Source organism: Equus asinus, chromosome 11, assembly GCF_041296235.1.
Source record: "Equus asinus isolate D_3611 breed Donkey chromosome 11, EquAss-T2T_v2, whole genome shotgun sequence".
NCBI classification, from domain to species: Eukaryota; Metazoa; Chordata; class Mammalia; order Perissodactyla; family Equidae; genus Equus; species Equus asinus.
In genome coordinates this window covers 66,973,219-66,994,080 of record NC_091800.1, presented here as the reverse complement: position 1 = coordinate 66,994,080, position 20,862 = coordinate 66,973,219, and the positions used below count along the sequence as shown (strand labels likewise).

The 20,862-nt window shown below is 36.4% G+C and overlaps 1 protein-coding gene across 1 annotated transcript in view; it reads right to left on the bottom strand.

Moving 5' to 3' along the window:
- GPC5 (glypican 5) overlaps positions 1-20,862 on the bottom strand; it is a 1,278,940-nt gene that overhangs the window by 140,243 nt on the left and 1,117,835 nt on the right. The window lies entirely within an intron of this gene.

The following is a 20,862-nucleotide window of genomic DNA, read 5'->3' as shown; positions in this document are numbered from 1 at the left end:
ACTAAGTGAGCATAGTTGATTTTTCAGGAAAAGACTTTTATTCTCTAAACAAATTTATTAGATACTTGGTAAGTTCCAATATAATTAATTTGGAAAATATACTTGTTCTTCTCATCTCAGTTGAGGGAAAGCTTGGCAGACATGCCCTGTTCCATCTCCAGCTCTTTTCATTCAAAGCCCACTCTATTTTTTCCAAATCTGAAGCCACTGTGGGACCAACCAAGCTGTGGCTTAGCTAGGACACCCAGTCTCCTGATCTCAGTGTGGGAATCCAGATTGGATCAGCAGACAGTGTAAGTAAAAAGTGTGGATTTCCAGTTGTTAATGTGGTCAGGGGTCATTTTACAGTCATGGGCCCAATCCAACCTTTGCTCAGCAACAGATGCTCTCCTCCTGAGCAAGGCCATGGATCATCTCTAGCCCGCCTGTGTCTCTGATCCTATTTCCCTCTTTATCTGGGAAAGCCTCCCAGTATTTCTTTTCTTTTAAATCCCTCCATCTCTATGAATAAGAGACTAAGTGTAAATCTGACCTGCCAAGGAAGCTCCTTAAATTATTTCTTCCTTCTCAGAACTCTTATTGCCTTAAAAGTCCTGGAGCAAAACAGAATTTAAGACATTGTTTTAATTGGCTCCATTTAACTAACTTGATGGAAGAACTGATGCTGTACATTCTCCCTGTAAAATAACAGCATGCTTTATCTTATGCCTATGCAGGTCTACTGCTCAACTTAGTTTTACATTACCAAAATTGAGATGTGCTTTTTCAACTACCTGTTTCTTTTAGTTGCATGTAACTTAATTTTATGATTACATAAATAACATCAATAATATGATTTTTAAAGGAGAAGTTTTGTTTCTATAAAAATATATTGCATTTTGAAAAAGTTAAGTTGAATTATGTAAGGGCTAAATAACTATAAAAATTGAAGAAAAAAATATAAAATTAGATTAGAATAATAAAATTATAATAATTTAAAAGATTTTGGCATTCATATTATTGTTTTTGTTCTACTTTTAATGTATTGAAATTGGAAATTATAATTGATTCATTGTGATTTATACAAGGAAGATAATGCATAAATTTCCAGTCAATAGAGTGATAATAAAGGGGTCCTGACCTTACATCAAAATATTGGTCAATGACTGTGCATTTGTATGTTTTTTAAAATTCCCCTCTTTGGCTTTTTATATTAACCGTCAAACAACTGGTTCCAATTACATTTGAATAAAAGTTTTCTACATTTACTGTTATCTAACTTGTCCATCTATCTTGTGTCCTCAACAGGATTGTATGATTCTTCAGGATAATGTCCTTGTAATAGATCTTAGTTTTCCTCCCAATTGCTTATTTGCGAGCTACCCAATAAAGAGCAGGTTGAATGATCTTGGGCTATGCCAGAGTTGGTCTGTGGAATGCTAATGGTCTGCACACTTTTCACAAACTTAAGGAAGGGAAATAAGAAAAAAAGTGGCACCCTTAGAAAGATTATTTAGTTAATTGTAGAACTGTGAGATTTGCCTGATTCCATAATCTTGGTCTTATTCACAATGCCACAGTATAATTTGTTTCATTTCTTCACTTGAAGAAATCTTTTAGAAAATAGTTCCATTCTTTGATTTTTCCAGTCAATCAATAATTTAATCTGAATTCATAATATCATATAGTAACGGCAATTGGATCTCCTGAAAACTTTAGAGGGAGAATAGATTTGGCAGAAATGCTGAGTAGTACATTCTATGAACTATGTCTGTAGGTTTAGGCTTACAAATAATTGCCATGTGATATTGGAACAACAAAACAAAAAGCTTTTCAAAAGATGCTCATCACTTTTTACCCTACGTGTAGTTTTGACCAACTGCCAATTGCCTGTGCTTACATATTTATGTGATAGCACTGTTGTTTCAAAGTCTTGGCCTAAAAAGACTTACTAGAGTTTTAATTTTCTTACAACCATAGCATGTCTTTGGAACTAATGCGGTGCTTGTTATTTAATGCAAAAAATATCTGGTTAGGATTCCAAAATATAAACCATTGAAAAAAATAGTACCATTTGCTTTCAAGAGGAGGACAATATTTCAATGGAAGGATGTAGGCTGTTCTGTGAACAACAAAATAAACTTTAGGCCACATACACATGGTAAATGTTCACACTTAGCACTATGTGGGAATGGCAGTGGTCAGTTCTAATAAATAATGTGTGAAAAACAATAAGACAGTTACAGAAACACCTCCTGTTTGTTCATGGCATAAGGCCAAAGCCCGGCTATATGGATAATATGTTTTTGACAAGACACCCAATCTTACACCAGACACAAGTTTCTATTTTCCTGAACATGGAACTTTATTAATGTAAAGCATGTGTTAAGTAAACTGTAAGACTCATAGAAGAAACTAACGTCCTAGAGCTGTGTTTATTTATTTTGGACTGAAAAATGGCATTGTTGTAGATGTACTTGCTTTAAAAGTTAGAGAAAAATGTTTGGAGAAGTAAATTATTCAAATCTTCTAAGCCTCAAAGATATTTTAATGGAAGTATGAATCATATCATAATAGGGTCATTTTCCTTTGCATCGTGATGTCACACAAGACTAACGTCAAATGGAATATGCAAGAAATAGGCAAGAAGTTTCTTAAATCATTTCAGTCAACAGATTTCAACAAGACTCGACCATGCTTTATTGAAGCAATGGGCAATTGAATTCAAACTACCTAGTGAAAAGCTTAGAGATGAGGGATTATTTAAGTGTTGGGAAAATTTTATTTTATAGTGAATTCAATTAATTTTTAATTAATGGAAGAGAAATAAAATAGCAAGAAGTTAATTTTTAAATATATAAATTTGGTGACAAAATATCTAATCTAAGTTTATTAAGTCTGGTGCCTTCCTTACCTCCCAAATACTGTTGTAGCAACTCTCTGATAACAGTTCAAAATATACTCATCAGATAAATATTTATGTCCAAAAAAGTCAGCAATATTTTGAGCTAGTATCAAAAAGAATTTGGTATACTTTTATTTACTGATTTTATATATATATAAGATAATGGAATCTGCATATCACCTTAAGAGTTTTATTTTTTATGAGATGTTTGTTTTTCTTCCATACAAATAGGTGAACATGTGCTGTGAATACAAAATGATGTAATTACTTTTTGCTTTTTCTATAATTTGATCAGTTAGCAAAGTGTCTTGTTGATGCGGAATTTCTGTCATTCTCTCTAAAGTGAAGCGCTGAAAGAAATATACAACTTGAGGTTGTGAAGAAGCCCTCGTTTTTTAGTGCTAACTCCTTTCCTTTGTATACCCTGAAGTAGAAATGCATTTAAAAAATTCAACAAAAGGAAGGAGTAAAGAGGGTAAAACCATCATGACATAAAGCCCTTTAGAAATTAACAACATTCTTTATTAATAATGGTATGATGATCTGCCATCCTAGAAGCTGCTGATCCTACCGTTGTTTGATTATTACCCAGCAACATGGAAAGAGTAAGTTTGGTCTTTGTCCTAACTCCATACAACGCCTATAGTTTTGCTACAGAAACCATAATTTTACCTGCTTTGAAGTAAAGCAGTTTCTGTGCAAACTCCTCAAAGGTCAGCCAGATAACTTTTAAGCCTGTTTGAAACACCAAAGACCACTGGATGAAGTGCCCTAGGGAAAAATTCAAACTGTGATAAAGACAATTCTTTGGCTCATAGTTCCAGAGTTGCTGACTAAACAGACTCATTATAAGCTTCGGACAAAGCCAGTGAAAGGAATATTTCAAGACTTACATGTGAGGCTCCAAGTTTGAGTGTCTACTCTTTTCCAATGGGTTTTCAGGCTAGAAGAAAAACTGTTATCCACAAAAGAAGGGCATACAGTCCATGTAGTAAAAGCAATGTATTTAGTAATCCAATCCAAATATTTGTCGTTTCCTTTAATAGGGACTTAAACAGGTAACCTAAATGGTATATGCTCCCTCTTCCAGAATTGAGCATGAAAATATTTTTAATTAATGGTTATATCACTATATTTAAATGTCAATTTTTTTAAATTAAAAACGGAATACCAATCTTGTTAGTATTTCTCTCATTCTCTTATTTATTTAATAAATAGTCTAGTTTGTTCTGAAAGTGTTTAAACTGCTTGCTTTCTGGAGTTATGCTAATACCCATTCTCTAAGAATTCTATGCTGTAAAATATCTTAACATAGGGTCAGTAGTGTATCTTTAGGTTCTAATTTTGGAGGAAGATGTTATTTTCTCATTATTTTAGAGTATTAGTTTACTGTAGAATAATAACTGAAATTATTAAGATAAAGCTTTTCAAGTTGTCATTGTATCTATCAGGTATTTTTGTTGGTTCCTCAAAAAGAAAACGCAGAAAAGCACAAAAATATAAGAAAACACCGTTAAGAGTAATTCATTGAAACACCAACTTGCACAGCAACAGAAATGCCTCAAGATGTTAAAATAGCTTTTCTCATTTCAAATGTAACCTTGTCTTTGAAAACTCTGCTAAAATCTTGCATGCTTATGAAGAGAAATTAATACATAATTTTCTGAACTGGGTAAGAATGGCTTTTGTGGAGCAAGATTGCAGAGATTAACAAAATGAAGTTGGGAGAGATTGAGCTAAATTTAGAGCCAATATAAACTACCTCAGAGATAAAAAAAAAAAAAAAAACTGAAGTTCTAAACTTATCAGTAGCTAATGCTGATTTTCTTCTCTCTGCTAATTGTGGACTGTCAGATTTTCTCACTGAGTAGTCTCCACCCACTCCTAGGGTCATCCAGTCAATGGTCCTACCCTGTATTCCATGGCAATGAATTTACAATCCGTTTAGTCCAGTCTCTTAGCACTTCAAGACCATTCCAACATTCTCTTTAACTTCTCTCTGCCTCCAATGTCTTCTAATTTGTCCTTCACAAGAATAGTTTATTTATCCTTAAATACTATGTACTTGTGTCACTCTCAATTGCCTACAGGATCAAGCACAGCCCTTTTAAACCTTACCCCAACCAACATGGAAGACTTGAACTCCCATATTTGTTGTCTCATAGCTGGTAGAATGTGCTTGTTTCTAGCATTTCTATCTACCTATTTTTTCCAACAGTAAATAGCCCACAATTATTAGCCTTGAAGTAATCTTCCCCGTCTCTTTGTGTTACCTGATAAATTCTGCCCATTCATGATCAGTTGACCACAATAGGTACTCATACGTTCTGCTCAAGAACTAGAGCCCTAGTGTTGATATTTCTCTTTTTAGACTTACCCTTGTGTGTATTTTTCATTTATACAGTATGAGAACTACACCTCCCATAGAAAATAGCACAGTAACCTAGAATAAGGTACACTTTCTTCTTCATTAAGGTAAATAGGACTTCTGTGTATAGTCACATATATACCATATATTCACTGTCATTCATTTGAATTTTCAAGTTTTTCAAATTTTTATTGATTGTAGTTTCTATTATGTGTGAAGTACTGTGCTAAATAAATGAGAATATGTCATATCCTCTAGGAACACTATGTAGTGACAGTCATAAATATGCAAGTGAATAATTTAAAACAGAATAAACATTTACGTAATAATAACTTCGCATAAAGTGCCTGTGTTGTGCATATGAAAAGTGACTGACTAGAAAAAAAGATTTTCTTTTTGATAAATTAAGATTAAGGGAACTATAAAACTAATAGGTAACAGTTATCAATTGAGCATTTTATGTGTGACTAAATCAAAGAGATTATCCTTTGATAATCTTATTCGATCTTCAATACAAGCCTTTGAGGTAGATGTACCAGTATCCCGTTTTATAGACAGGACAACAGATGCTCAAAATGACTAAGCCACTTGGCCTAAATCATTCTCTCAGTAGGTGCTAGAGTTAAGGACACTCAGGGAAGTCTTTAAAACATCATTCGATAGTACGCTGAGTCATAAAGAATACAGTGTTAGGTAGAAAAGTGCATTCTAGGCAGAGATCTTATCATGTGCTAAAACACAAAGGCCTTTTCTTGTATAATTTTTAAAAGTATATACACTGCTGGGGCTGGCCCCGTGGCCCAGTGATTAAGTTCACGCACTCTGCTGCAGGCGGCCCAGTGTTTCGCTGGTTCGAATCCTGGGCGCAGACATGGCACTGCTCATCAAACCACGCTGAGGCAGCGTCCCACATGCCACAACTAGAAGGACCCACAACGAAGAATACACAACTATATACCGGGGGGCTTTGGGGAGAAAAAGGAAAAAAACGAAATCTTTAAAAAAAAATATATATATATGCTGCTATTTCAAAGCGTTTCAGGATTTCCAGATGAGGTGCTATTGAGTCACGTATTGTCTCTCTTAACTCCAAGTCCACCAACCTATATTCTGTTATGTGCTGCTGGGCTTGCAAACATCTCTTGACTTGCAAACATGACTCCCCTGCCAGCTGGCTTTCTCTTAGTGGGAAGCCCAGGAGGGAGACTGGAAGGCAGGAGCAGGGCAGAAGGGATGCCTCTTCTGTTTATACTACATGTCAGCATCTCAAGGCAACAGAGGACAGCTCCGGCACCCAGCTTTTCGTGGCACACCAAGCACCAGCTATTCTGTGCCTCCTCAACGGCATTGCCCCGACTCACATGCCCCTCAGCTGGTCTGAGCACCAGCTGCGTGGTATCGCCTTTAGAGGCAGTAATACTAGTTGTGATGAGCCCCCTCTGACGCTGTGTTCTGGGAACTCCATCTCTTCTCTCTTGTTCCCCCAGCTCTGGTGTGGTAGCTGCTTCCTGTAGCTTTTAATGTATGGATGATTTTAGCAACTCTTCCTTGCTAAAATACAGCCTTCTAACATCTGGTGACCAAGTCCTTGTTTGAAATACCTACCATGGTTTCAGTTTTCCTGACTGCATCCTGACTGATACAGGGTCCTTTATGTCAGCGTCTCTAACAATCCTTTAAGACAAATGCCACATCCTGATTCTGGCCTGTCTACCAGCTTCTCCTTTCCTTCTTCCATTAGCAAAAGCCCAACTTTGCTTTCATGGCAGGTGGCTGTGGGCTAGAGAAGAGGGTGTGCCGCTCCATGATCCAGGGTGGACTCATGTGTTCTCTGAACTAATCCGGCTGTGGAGTCTAGTTTTGATAAGAGGAAGCATCTGATGGGGGTTTTTGAAGCACGTTTATCTCACTCTTAGCACCAAAAGGAACACCTTCTTCAGCTATTTAGATGTTTTTTGGTGAGACTACGAAGCTGGGAGCGAGTTTGTGATTTCTTGCTGATGGAAAAAAGCAGCTGACACTTTGAGGATAATAGGAAGAACCTAGGCATTTAATAGCAACACCAGGCTACAGAATCAACTAGCCCTAAAATATGCTATCTCTGGGTTTTTCTATTATGTAAAATAAGACAGTTTCTTTCCTGATTAAGACACTTCTATAGGCCTGCCGCGTGGCCGAGTGGTTAAGTTTGTGCGCTCCACTTCGGCAGCTCAGAGTTTCACTGGTTTGGATCCTGGGCGTGGACATGGCACCACTCGTCAGGCCGCGCTAAGGTGGCACGCCGCACCACATAGCAAAACTAGAAGGACCCGCAACTAAAATACACAACTATGTGCTGGGAGGATTTGGGGAGAAAAAGCAGGAAAAAAAAAAAAAAAGATTGGCAACAGTTGTTAGCTCAGGTGCCAATCTTTAAAAAAAAAGACACTTTTAGTCCATTTGCCTGTTCCTTGCTACAAGAATCCTAAATTATAGAGGAGGATATGTCTCTCTCTCTCTTTTCATATATATACATGTGCAGATATATTTATCTATTTATAAATATGTATATACATATACTATATATACACAAACATATAAAAATGTATGCTTTGCTTTTATATCTCTTAGTAGCTAAGACTAATGGTTAATAAGACTTAGTAGCTATTAACAATGGCTAAATGAATATGTGTTTACACTTTGCATGTTCAAGTGATTTTCCAGTATAAGGAAGAGTAGGGTATAACTTCAGTCAGAAGAGGTAGTACAAAATAACAGGTGGTGTCATTGTCACTGAAAGTGCCTCCAAAGAGAGTGATGAGCATTTCTTTGAATATACACTTTTAAAGAATTATTTTAGTGAGTCTCATTGTCAAGCACACACTTTGATCTCGGCACTATCTTAGGCAGAACAGGAGAAGAGGAAAAAGCATGGGTTCCTAGGTCTTCCCCTCAAGGCTGGTCTTGTTATTTCTGAATGTTCTCTCAGAGGACTCGGTTCTGCTTTCATGGAGAGTTGTATATTATATGTACAGGACAGAGAGTAGTGACTAGGGAAGATCTGAGATTTCTGGTAAGTCTGCTGAATAAATAACACTAGTTCTTCAACTTCCTTACTGCTTTCATCTTAGGATCTGCAACACTCTAAAATAATAGTCAAACTTCAGAACACCTTTGTACTATGCTTATGGGTGTTCTTTTCCTGAGATTTAGTGAGGGGCAAACTGATAGATCATAGGCTGCCTGGAAAGTTACCTGGAAAATGCTGATCAGACCAAGGAGCAGCATTTTTGCCATAACAGGTAGTCACGTTACAGCTTCAGGACTGCAAGATAGAATAGATGAAAGCCTGTTCACATATGTGGAGCTGCAGAGCGTTGCAAGGTGTTTGAAAAGGTGAGAGCCTATCCATAGAAAAAAGAAAAAGCTGAGGGCTGGTAGGCAGTAGAGACAGCTCTGTATAATTGGGAGGGCTGGCTGATTTTTGCCTTGAATGCTGGGCAGACTTTTTCTTTTCTTTTTTTTTAACTTTCTATGGTTCATTTTTGCCAAGTAAACCCTATCTAATCCTAGTGACATAGCTACATAGGAATGACCACCCTTGCATTGTTAGTTCAAGCTTAGCTAGAAAGAAGGAGAAATCAGTCTCAATGGAGACAGACAGGACTTAGCAGAATGGAAAACACTGAACAGCACTGAGAGATGGGTCCTATATTGTTCTACAATTATATATTCAAAACACAAGTGGGTGAGACCTTTAGAGAAAGCACTTTTTCACATACTTGTCTCCAACCCTTCAGCAAGGAAAGATCTCTAGACCATGACAAAATTATGTTTGGGGACAACCAGTCACTCCTGGAATCAGCTCCTGAGTTCCCACCGGACCTCCTGAGCCTTTGGCTTCCTCATGTTGATCGCTGTTCTGTGTCCCCATTGTTTACCAGCCTCATTGCCTTGACATTCGTATAGATTAGCTTTCTGATTCCCAATTTAGCTCCAACTCCTTGATTCTGGCAAGTTTCCACTTTGGTGTATCGCTTCCAAAAATGATCACCATTCATATTCCATGTGGCTGCCTACACATGTGTACAGCACTCATTAATTCATTTCTTCATTAAACCTAAATTCAGTGAGTGCCAATCACATACCAAAGACTATGCTAGGTGATGGACATCAGTAGTGAGCAAGGCACTGATTTTCTGGAGTTTACAGGTTAAGGGGAGAGGGACTGAAGCATTAAAAAGTATTTAAACAATTTATTAGTATAAATGTATAGGAAAAACATAGGGTATGTGATAGCAAACAACAAGGCTCTTTGTCTATGGTTTTAGGAATATTATCCCAGAGGAAGTGACTTCTAGACTAATGTAACAGCTTCAATATGAGGAGACAGGGAGTATGGAGAAGTTGAGAGGACTCCTGGACAGGACACCTTGTACAAAATTCTGTATTAGAAAGGCTCTGTTCTCTCTGAGGAATGAGAGTAGGCCAATGGTACTGGAGTTGATCATGAAATGGACAGAGGAGGGTTGAGCAGAAAAGGTTGGGGTGGCAAAAGGAAAAATGAAGAGAAGGGTTTGGATTCAACTGCTGTTTAAGACTTGGTGACAACTAGAGTGTGGGAGTGAAGGGAGTGAGGTGTGCAGCGTGACTCTATGTTTCTAGTTGGAGAAAACACCTTGCAAGTCTGATGTGATTCAAACCTATGATGAAATGGCAAGAGTATTAAAAATGCAGCAACATAGTTTCCTTGTCATGCATCTGTGAAAGAGTTCATGTGTATGTGATTAAGGTATGGAAACCTGGGAGAGGGGATGTCATGTCTGGGCAGTCTTTGAGTAGAGAAAGGAGGGTAGTTTCAAGAAATGAAATGTAAATGAGATCCATAGTTCTCAAAGTGAAAAAAAATGGGATGGGAAGTGACCATGAATTAGATCCTTAAGGCAGAGGTGTCCTGGGGAGAACATAGGATAGGAGCTCAGCTGAGCTCTTGGTTACAAAAGGGATACCCTTGTGCTATGAAAAAAATTTCATTAATATACGTGGTCTTTATTGAAATTAAAGGCAGAACATTAATTTATAGAGCATTATGCATGGAGCCATGATTTGATATATTTTTTGTCTATTCCAATTATGGTGGTATTATTATTCTAGCAAAAGATTTAATTAAGATGAAGATGTATTTGCATGAGCATATTCTCTGGAAAATAAAATCAAACATGCTATAAATGTTCTGAAAATTAACAAATGATTTTATATACAGTATAAGCAGTTATTGATATAACCATTAATGTTTTTGTATGTTTTCCAGTCATAAACATTTCAAATAAAATTCATTAAAATATTTTAATTGATTCACAATTAATTTCTATAATTATAATCATTTGAATAAGGTTTATGTAATCATTATTTTATAGGAACAAAATGTTTAAAATCCAAATGTATAAGGTTGAACTTTTATTGCAGACCACAAACTTATTCAAGCTTATTGCTGCTTTGTTAAAAATCGTATTTTTTCCCTCAACATCAAATAAAGTATTATAAAGCTAAATATTATTTTCCATGAAAAGAAATAAACAATAACAAAAACTGAAATTAGGATTTGAGCCAAGAAGAAATCAAAAACCTTAATTAATATACTAGTCAGAGGCATTTTTGCATTAATGATGCAATCTCTTAAAGTTATACACAGCTGTGAAGACATCCAGACATGTTCTTGCTGAATGTGATATTCTAATTCTCAAGGAGTACTGACGACGTTTGGCTTCTAAATAGCTTAAACTCAGCCGAAAAATGCAGATTGTTGGTAGTTTCTCTGCCCTCCAAAGTTTTGATACTTGGATCTTTTGATCTCAGCGTTTCTGTTATAAATAAGTATGATGACACAGGAACAAGAAAATATATATTCATTGCCTTAGGATGATTTATTTTAAGTCAAAGTTCTCAGCTAATTTTCATAATATCAGAACTTCTACAATACAATAGTTTATACTCAGAGAAAAAGGAATTCTGAAATTTTCCCATAATGAAGTGTACTAATATTAGCAAAGATTTATTTTAAAATGTTTAACTATTTCACTAAAAATCATGTGTAGTCACATGCATGTATATGTATACAAATGCCCAAGAAAATGAAAGTGAAGCTTAAAGGAAATACATTTTAAAATTTTAAAGTAAAGACCATTTATAGTTCTAAACAAAACTTCAGTGTCTATAATTTATAGGTAACGCAGAAATTACTCCTGATTGATTTTGTTTCTGATACTTTTTGCTCATCTGAAATTTCTAGGAAATATGCTTACCAGGTTTACAAAAATGTTAGAGTAACTTACAAATTTATCCACTCTCGGGTAAAGTTTCTCATTAATTTGTCTTAGTTGGACTATATCCCAATCCACATAAAAATCATGGTTCAGAATGATCCGAATAAAATGTCTATTTGTTTTACTGGTAATCAAATGTCAAACACATCCTCAAATAAAATAAGTACCTGTTCCCCTCATCCACATGGCTGAGTGGCAGGCCTCTTAGGGCATCTACCCCAAGGCATCAATGACAGCCATCCTCTCTAATCTTCCCACAGCTTCTCAGAGTTCTCTAATAGATGAAAGTATGTCCTTGGCTATGGGCTATCCTTTCTTGATTATGTAGAAATCTTCAATTTCATAACCTTCAAAACCTATTAAAGGAAAGAAAAAGATCTCTTCTTCTTTCACTCTGTAGTGCCATCTTTACCATTTTATTTTTCTCTTTCTGTCTCTATTCTTCTGTATCTTCATGTCTCTGTCTCTTCTCTCTTATTTTAGTGAAAAAGTAAGTGCTTCTCGTTCCAACTGTGGCCCCTTTCCCACAGTTTTATTTTCCCAGAGCTCTCTCTATTATCAGTCCCCCAACTCCTCTTCCTCTCTAGAATGCGTCCATTACTCTTGGTAAATAGCTTCGCTTTGGAAATACTGTCTGTGGCATTTTTCTGAGCACAGTACACTTGTGTATACACAGACACTCACACACATACACACATTTATACATTTCTGTTCAATTTCTTGAATCCTAGAAAGCTCTGAAAAAGAAGTAGAACAAAAATGCATTTCCTTTCAACAAATCTCAGGACAATTTGGACCAAAATACCTTTTTATGACTATTTGGTAAACATATATTCTCATCTATTGAAAATTAAGCATAATGCTACCAATGATGTTGAGATGTGTGTAGTACAAGCCAGCAGTTTTTCCTATTAAGGAACTTAACAGAGTCCAATGCTAAGGAGTGACAAATGAGATCTTTTCCTGAAGCAAAGAGGAGGGAGATATAAGGTCCATAATACAGCTTCTCCGTCAAGTGTTTGTGATTAGCCATTGAGTTACACTTATCTCCCTGTGAAATCCTGCATTCCAGCAGCATGTGCGCTGTTGGGGACTTAAGGAAATATATGACCCTCTTCTATATACTTGAGATGTCGGTCCAAATGCCTCATGATAAATTTTAAATGCTGAACACTAGTGTCAACTAACTTCATATTGCATTAAGAGTGCTCTCAAGGATAGGAAATGGAAATTTTAATTCACTAGTCTACTTGCAACCTCAAGTTAATCTTCTTATAAGATCATCCACCTTCAAAACATATTTACATATCAACTTACTAAAAAACTGGAGTTAGAACATTTGTAAAAGTGATAGGTGTACAAAATCATTGATTACACATAATATAGAATTTTAATTACTGAGAGTATTTTTTAAATTACAAGAAGAAATTGTGATTTTTATTATATTATAAAACAAACAGAAATATTGACATATTGCCAGGTTTTACCTTTAAATATTCACCATTTTTTCCGTTTTGTTTCCTCCAGTTTATTAAATTAATAATATTGAATTTGGCAAGAATATATGTAAGATTGCTATGTATCAATTTCAATCCACAGTAAAAAATCAATAACAATCTGAGTGACATATTGGAGCAAATATCCTGAACAAAACTAGACAAAAGTTAATTTTTAATATATTGAAAATCACAAAAGAAAATCCATCCCTGTTATCCTAAAGTAATGAAATTTATTTGTAACTTCCTAGAAGTAGATGGATAAACTACTCAAAAGAGTTTTGTTGTTAGTAAATTACTTAATTCATTTTGCACGATAGAGCAATTCTAGCACACAGCAAAGTGAAGCACATAATAGCCTTTTCACTTGCACTCCAGTGATGCCTTCTCAGTTTCCATAGATTCATACTTGAAATTTTATTTGATTGGGTATTTATACTTTATAGCAACAAACTAATCAGTTGGTGCTGCCTCAGATAATATGTACTAATATTTCACTTATACAGTCCTTAGGAGGAAAATTATTGGAGACATGTCAGCTTATATGTGAAATAGGTACTTGGGTATATTCTTCTTTCCCAAGCTTTACAGTGCTTTACAGTGTTTTATTTGCCTCCAATTCAAAATATCTGTTCTTTTAAATTAGGGACATAAACTGAGCCATATTTCTCAGTGCTTTAGAAAGCATTCTTTTAGCGCAGTGCTATTGAATTGAGACATTCTGATTCAGTATACATCGAAATCTTAGTATCCCACAGCCAGCTCTCTAAAATTTCTTACTCATGAGCTTGAAATCAATCCTATATACTCAGAGAAGGCAGAAATAATGGCTGGGAACCTTTGCGTCTCAGTTGATTTGATTTTCTTGTCATAGACACACTATTGCTCAAGAAAATGGAGAGAGCACTGGGCCAGGGGTCAAGAGATCTCAATTCTGGTCCTCCATTAGACACTTATAGAGTGTGTAAATAGCCTCCATTTTCCTATCAGTAAATGACTTTCCTATCTTAAGGTGTTACTATGAGGATTTAATTTTAATTTAATTTTATTTAATTTCATCAGAATTATATAGTTTCTATCTTCTGTCCCTTCTGTCCACATATATATAAAAACTAAACTGCTTCCCTGCATTATCTTGTTACTGCCCCTTTCCTTTCATTCAGTTTAAGCCCAAACTACTCATTGGTCATGGGGAAAAATATACATAACAATAACGAATATGCTTCGTTTGCAAGCCCCAGTGGAAAACTATGTTAGCACTTTTGGGTGCATCAGTTTGCAAGTTTTTAATGCATATATATTCTCATTTTGTGGTGTTTGGATTATACCCTACAAACTCATTTCCACTGTCATTTTGCAGCTAAATATTTTTTGGCCATCTTCATATCAGTACGTTTTGTATAACATTTGCATAATATGCCATAGACTAGTCATTTTATAATGTATTTAATCAGTGCTTATGAATGGGCTTTTAAATAATTTTCAGTTTTTTGCTATTAAATATGCTTTAATAAGCATCTTCATATATTTATCTAGATTAATTGTTATTTAAAATTATTAGCAGTTCTATTGCTGGATCAAAGGAAACAAGCATTTTAATTTGCCAGATATTGTTTAATTGCTCTCCACAAATTTATACCTATGACAGTCTCACCAGTAGTGCATTAGGGTGTTTCTTTCCTCCATATTTACCAAAACTGGATATTTTACACTTAAAATTTTTGCTAATGTGATATTAATTGACATTTCTTCAGTTATGAATGAGGTTGGACAGTTTTTCACTTAAATATTGTGTATTTAAAATCCTTTTTTGTGATTAATCTAACAGTTCTTTAGTCAGTAGTCTATTTGTTATAATTCCAGTTTTTACCAGGTACTCAGTTTAAAAAGTGAATGAATAATTGAATGTCAATGTAGAGAATTTGGAAAATATAGAAAATCTAGCAAAACAATTGAACAAGAACCTGGAGAGGAAAGGAAAATGCTGCCATCAGAGTAAGTAAGACAAAGACTAACAAATGTCCACTGGATTTGGTCACTGGAAGGGTCCAAAGTCTAGAATCTTCTATCTCTATCCCTAGACCTAAGGAATTACCAACTACTGCCAGTCCGCCCTTCCAATAGCTCTCATCATCTCCCTCCTCAGCATTTCTTAGCCACCATGGATTTCTGATGATCCTTTTTCTGGACTCGCCCTACATGCAACTTTCAGATCTTTGCTCTTCCAGTCCTCCATGATGCTGCCAGAGCAGCAATGGTTAAAACTCTAGATATAATGGAACCACCTTCCTAGTTTCATTTGTTTACCATCTTTGACAGATAAAAGAGACGAACTTCTTTTGTGGCACTCAATGAATGCTTTGAGTCCACCTTTCTGCCATCTTACACAACTGCCAGAACCAGTTCCCTGGCCCTCCCTTGTATCATGCCTTGCCCTTTGATGATAATAAATTATTTGAATTATTTGTAGCCCCTGAAGGAATTTACATTCTCAAAGTATTGTATTTGGCCCAGATTATTCCCTATGAATAGTTTCTCTCTGCTTTCTCCCTGAAAAAAAGTCTTACTTCTTCAAATTTCAGTTCAGACATTACTTTCAGCATACAGACATTGAAGTTTTTCTCCTCTCATCTGAGATAGGTATTTATTTATTCTCTTCTCATCTCACTGGACTTTAAAAATGCCACTGTTATGACAGATATCATGTTCAAATTGCAATTTTTAGTTTGTATGCTTGTTTTTCTACTTGGTGTGAGCCTCTTTACAGTAGTGATCATGTATCTGTTTTGAATAAAAGTGTCTTACTAAGGATTTTCCAGAAGCAGACCCTAAGCAAAGAATTCACGTGCAAGTCATTTATTAAGGAAATGCTCCCAGGGTAGTCAGATAAGACAATGGGTGAGGCAGGGCAAGGAAGGAGAGGAGGCCAGGAAGGGTGTGATCTCAGTAAGAAAGCCCACAGAGGATAGTCTTCCACCTGATGCTAGGAGGAAATGATGGAGTATAATGTAGGCCCCAGAGCTAGTCAAATCCAGGCCGTGGATGCGGGGCTTTCTTACTTCTGCATCTCTCAGTCATTGGTTAGTGGAAGCCTCAGGGGGAGGAGACTCCCAGGCACTTCCAGCCCCCTTCACACAAGAGCCACATAGCTCCAGGAGCTGAATGGCAGTGCTATGAAGAAAAACTCCACAGAGGCACTTATTAAATTTTGAATGGCTGGCTGTCTGGATAAATTACAAATTATGGAACTTGGAGTTGCTTAGAAGCCAACAGGGAGACACTGAAGACTTATGATGGAGAGAGTGGTAACCTCAAAATGATAAATTAGGTAGATTAGTTTAGAAGCATTGTGAAGAATAGATGAATGAACGGAAAGTCTAAAAGCCGGAGCGCTACTTAAGGGAAAATTGCCCTGGTGTTAAGGGCCTGTTCTAGCATGGAAGCAGCAGGAATGAAGGGTAAGACATGCTTTTGATTGATATTGCAAATGAAGATTCACTCATTCCTCATGACTGACTGGGTATGTGAGACAAAGCAAAAGAGGAGAAGAGTGAGGTTTTGAGCCAAAGTAACAATGAGATTACTACAGAAAAGGAACATCAAAACATAGTGGGAGCTAGGGGCTGGCCCCGTGGCCGAGTGGTTAAGTTCGCGCGCCCCGCTGCAGGCGGCCCAGTGTTTCGTTGGTTCGAATCCTGGGCGCGGACATGGCACTGCTCATCAGACCACGCTGAGGCAGCGTCCCACATGCCACAACTAGAAGAACCTACAACGAAGAATACACAACTATGTACTGGGGGGCTTTGGGGAGAAAAAGGAAAAAATAAAATCTTTAAAAAAAAAAAAAAAAACATAGTGGGAGCTTAGTTATGGTAGGCTGGGGTCAAGGGTAACGTTTAAATTCAGATCTAGACCTGATGGCTGTCAGTAGGTCCAAGCAGGCAAGTATTCAGCAGGTGTGTTAGAAAAGTAAGGTTTGATCTCGGCAGACATAGCAGACTGAGAATATGGATTTGAGATTCGGGTTGAAGGTGAGAGAACTGAATATGGGGCAGGGAGGGGACTTTAAGAGATAAGTTATGGAACAAAGACACTAAAGAAGAACAGAGCTATGACAAGTGCCACATGTAGAGACAGGAAAGAAAGGTGACAGGAAGAGGTAAAGGAGAAATAAGAGAAAGAACAAACACAATAGTGCAGTTTCAAGGAGGTAAATACAAGAGAATGGTTCCGGACAGAGCGGCTTATGCCTTAAATCCTCAGAGAGTTCAAGTATAAACAGAACTGAGAAAAATATTGGGTATCAAATAGAGGATGTGCTTTATATCCTTAGAGAATTTATGTTTGACGGTGAAAACTCAAGTGAAATTACAAAGCATATACCAACAAGAAGGGCATGCACACTAATGTTCCTCTAATGGAAACTTAAATTGGTACAATTTTTCTGGAAAGCAATTTGACAAAATATGAAAAAAATGTTTTAATATTTGGATACTTTATTCCAGCAATCCCACCTTAATCTCAGTAATCCTAAGAAATCAATCAGAAATAAAGTCTATAATTTAGGTTCACAGGCTGTTTGTAATCATGTTGGCAATAGCAGCAAAACATTGTAAGCAATCTAAATGTTCAGCAATAGGAAAATATTTAAATTATGATAGAAATAAAAGATGACATCTTATGTAATCATTAAGGACTATGATTAAATTTATATGTTTCCAACTTAAATGCAATTTAGAACAAGATCAACACACACACACACTCACACACACAGACACACAATCTGATAAAAATGCTGAAATCCTTTCCCTGGTTTTTCACTGCTCAAATGATAAAGGCTCAAGTCCTTAAAGGAGCCCACAGGTGCTGTGAGGTTGGTTCTCATCTGGTGTGTACCCTCTCCACCCCACGCTATGCATGCTAGCCACAGTGGCTTTCTTTCCATATCTCTCATGCCTCCCCTCTGCCTTGCCACAGATACTTTGCATTGCTTCTCCTTTCCTCTTCAACCTCACACCTTAGCTCAGAGATCACTTTCTCAGTGAACATCGGCCCAGTCAAATGCAAACTAGCTTCCTTCTTAAACACCCTTTCAGAAAGGCGTTCTTTCCTTCCTTCAGAACATCCTGCAGTTTGTGATTTTACACCTTCAGTGTAATTACTTGAGTAATGTCTGTCTCCCTACGAGGTGATAAGCACTGTCAGGGATACAACTCTCACCACTGAACCTCCAATGCCTAGGACACTGGCTAATAACTCATTGTTTAATTAGTGGATGAATGAGATTTTAGACAAATTGAATTTGAGATGTCTATGGGATACAAAGGTAGATAGGTCCAGTAAGCAGCTGGAAATATGGATCCGGAAATATGGATTTCCTAGGGATGATCTGTGTACAGCTAGCGATCTGGGAGTCATGAACAGATCAGGGCTAACATAACTGGTAGTAGATTTAATTGCCCTGGAAGTAACTATTTAAAGAAAAAAAATAGGAGTAAATCCTAAGTCCTCTATGATTTAACCCTGATGTACCCTCCCAGCTATATTTACCATGACTCGACCCCTCCTGGAGATCTGTCCTCCCATCTCTCTGGGATGCATGCCTTTTCTGAAGTTTTTCTTTTCTTTTCCCACTTCTCTATTCCTTTATGCCTTTTTCCCCCTTGAAATGCCTATCCCTTCCCTCTCTCATCATTAATGGAAACCTGTTCCTGCCTTTCCCGGTAGATATTGACCCCATGGCTTCTCCTTCCATTGCTTAGTTTGTGACCCCTATTTAACATGAAACATCTCCTGCTTCCTGTTAAAGACTTATTTCCTACATACAACTTTAAGATCCTTAAAAAAAGTACCATTCACCATTGTTTGCCTCACAATATACTCCACAGTCCATAATTCTCAAATTAAAAAAAAAAAAGACTCTTAAAATCAGATTTTGAATTATTTTTATTTTATTTGGCACCCAAACTTGACCTGACCTAAACTTATTTGGTGGCAAAGCCTGACCTGGAATAATATGAGTTCAAAGGTAGTACAGTCCAGGGCTCGAATAGATGTGGCTTTAAAATGCCATGCACATGACATCATCATTCTAAAATTCAAAATATTTTTTAAAACTCTAAATTCCAAAGCACGTGTCCCCAAATGCTTCACATAAGGTTGTAGGTCTGTACTTTGTATTGTGTCTTGCACTTAGTAATGTTTGATATTAAATATTTCCTAATAGAATGCAAACGAATGAATGATTGTATGGTTTCCTAAGGCCCTGATAAATTTCATGCAAAATGTAGAATACTAATCTCTTGTGGGATGCTGGAAGCCAGCTAATAGAATTATGAACAATGTATTTATTTTGCCCCAAGAAGGTCCCTGTCTAGTGACTAATGCCTACACACACCAGAAAGACTGTGATAATCTGGAGAAGAATGCATGTAGGATAAACATGTCAGGATGGGGAAATGCTATAATAAACACAAGAGCGAAGTTCTGCAGTGTTATATATTAGAGTAGGTAGTTTTACAGTTTTCTAAGTTAGAATAATAATGCATTAATGAACATGTTTGTTTACAGCATGATTCATACCAGTGTGCAAAAAATAAAAATATAGAAAAGCAATTCAGATGATCCGGATTTTATTAGTTTTCTAGCAAACACTCAGGTTGTGCATAGAGATTCTACTAACAGCTGAAGAGTTAAAAGAATGTAATATTAGAAGTAAATTGTAGAGTGAAGAATGTCTTTCCTGTTTTCCACAGATTTATCTTGGAGAATCTGAAGTATTCATAGAACAGAATGTTTGATTATACTGAAGTTACCTCTTCTGATGCTACTGAAATGGATGGCCTTTGAACAGCCCTGAGGCTTCACAGAATCCATCTATCCTTTCCTTCACTTCTTTTAATTAAAAAAAAGAAACCTATAAAAAAGACTAGTGGTCCTGACTTCCACCTACCTCTCTCAGTTGCTTCTCTAATTCATTTCTAGTTGTTGGTATTTTTCCTTTTATTTTGTGTAATTTATTACATCCTCACACCCTGGGACCAGGAGAAAACTTAGACTCAGATCCAATGTTAGAGCCAACACGTAGAATGAAAAGACATCAGAACTGAGAGCAAGGCTGAGGCCTGGGGTCAGAACATGAAGGAGATGTAGTGTCATTCGGGAACAACGTTTCTACTATTTATTTAACTAGTATTTCCATGAAATAAATGAGTTTTTCTTTACATTTAAATAAATTTATGTGTTTTGCTTTTAATGTCTCTCACAAGAACTGAGCTACCACTTTATGTCATTATATTTATTATTAACCTGCATCTTTTAGGGTTTCCGTGATAATCTGAAAAGTTAAGAAAAACATTCATGACCTAGTGAGAATAATGACTATTCATGTAGATGTTTAAAGCTTAAATTATGTCTTTTAAAATTATCTCCAATTCTTTGGGTTTTTTTTCTCCCTTGTGATTTGAAAATACCTAACTCCAACTTGGCAATACCCAGAACGCTTTTGCTATTTTTGAAAACTGATTGAATTTATCAGTCAACTCAGTTAAATAATGAGCCAAATCAATTAAAAAATCTTCATAAAGAGATAGAAATTAGTTTATTCATTTGAAAGAATAAAAAGCATGCTTGTGACTAGGTGGGTAAATAAAGAAATTAAATGTAAACAATAAGAAATCCATATCCTGGACCATAGCCCATTGTTCCTGCCTCTCTCTCTCACACTTGATCCTACTCATCTTGGGCCTTGAGCCTCAAGAAAGTGCACCACTACCCCGCTCACTTCCAAGAATCTGGAAGCTGCCTTTTGCT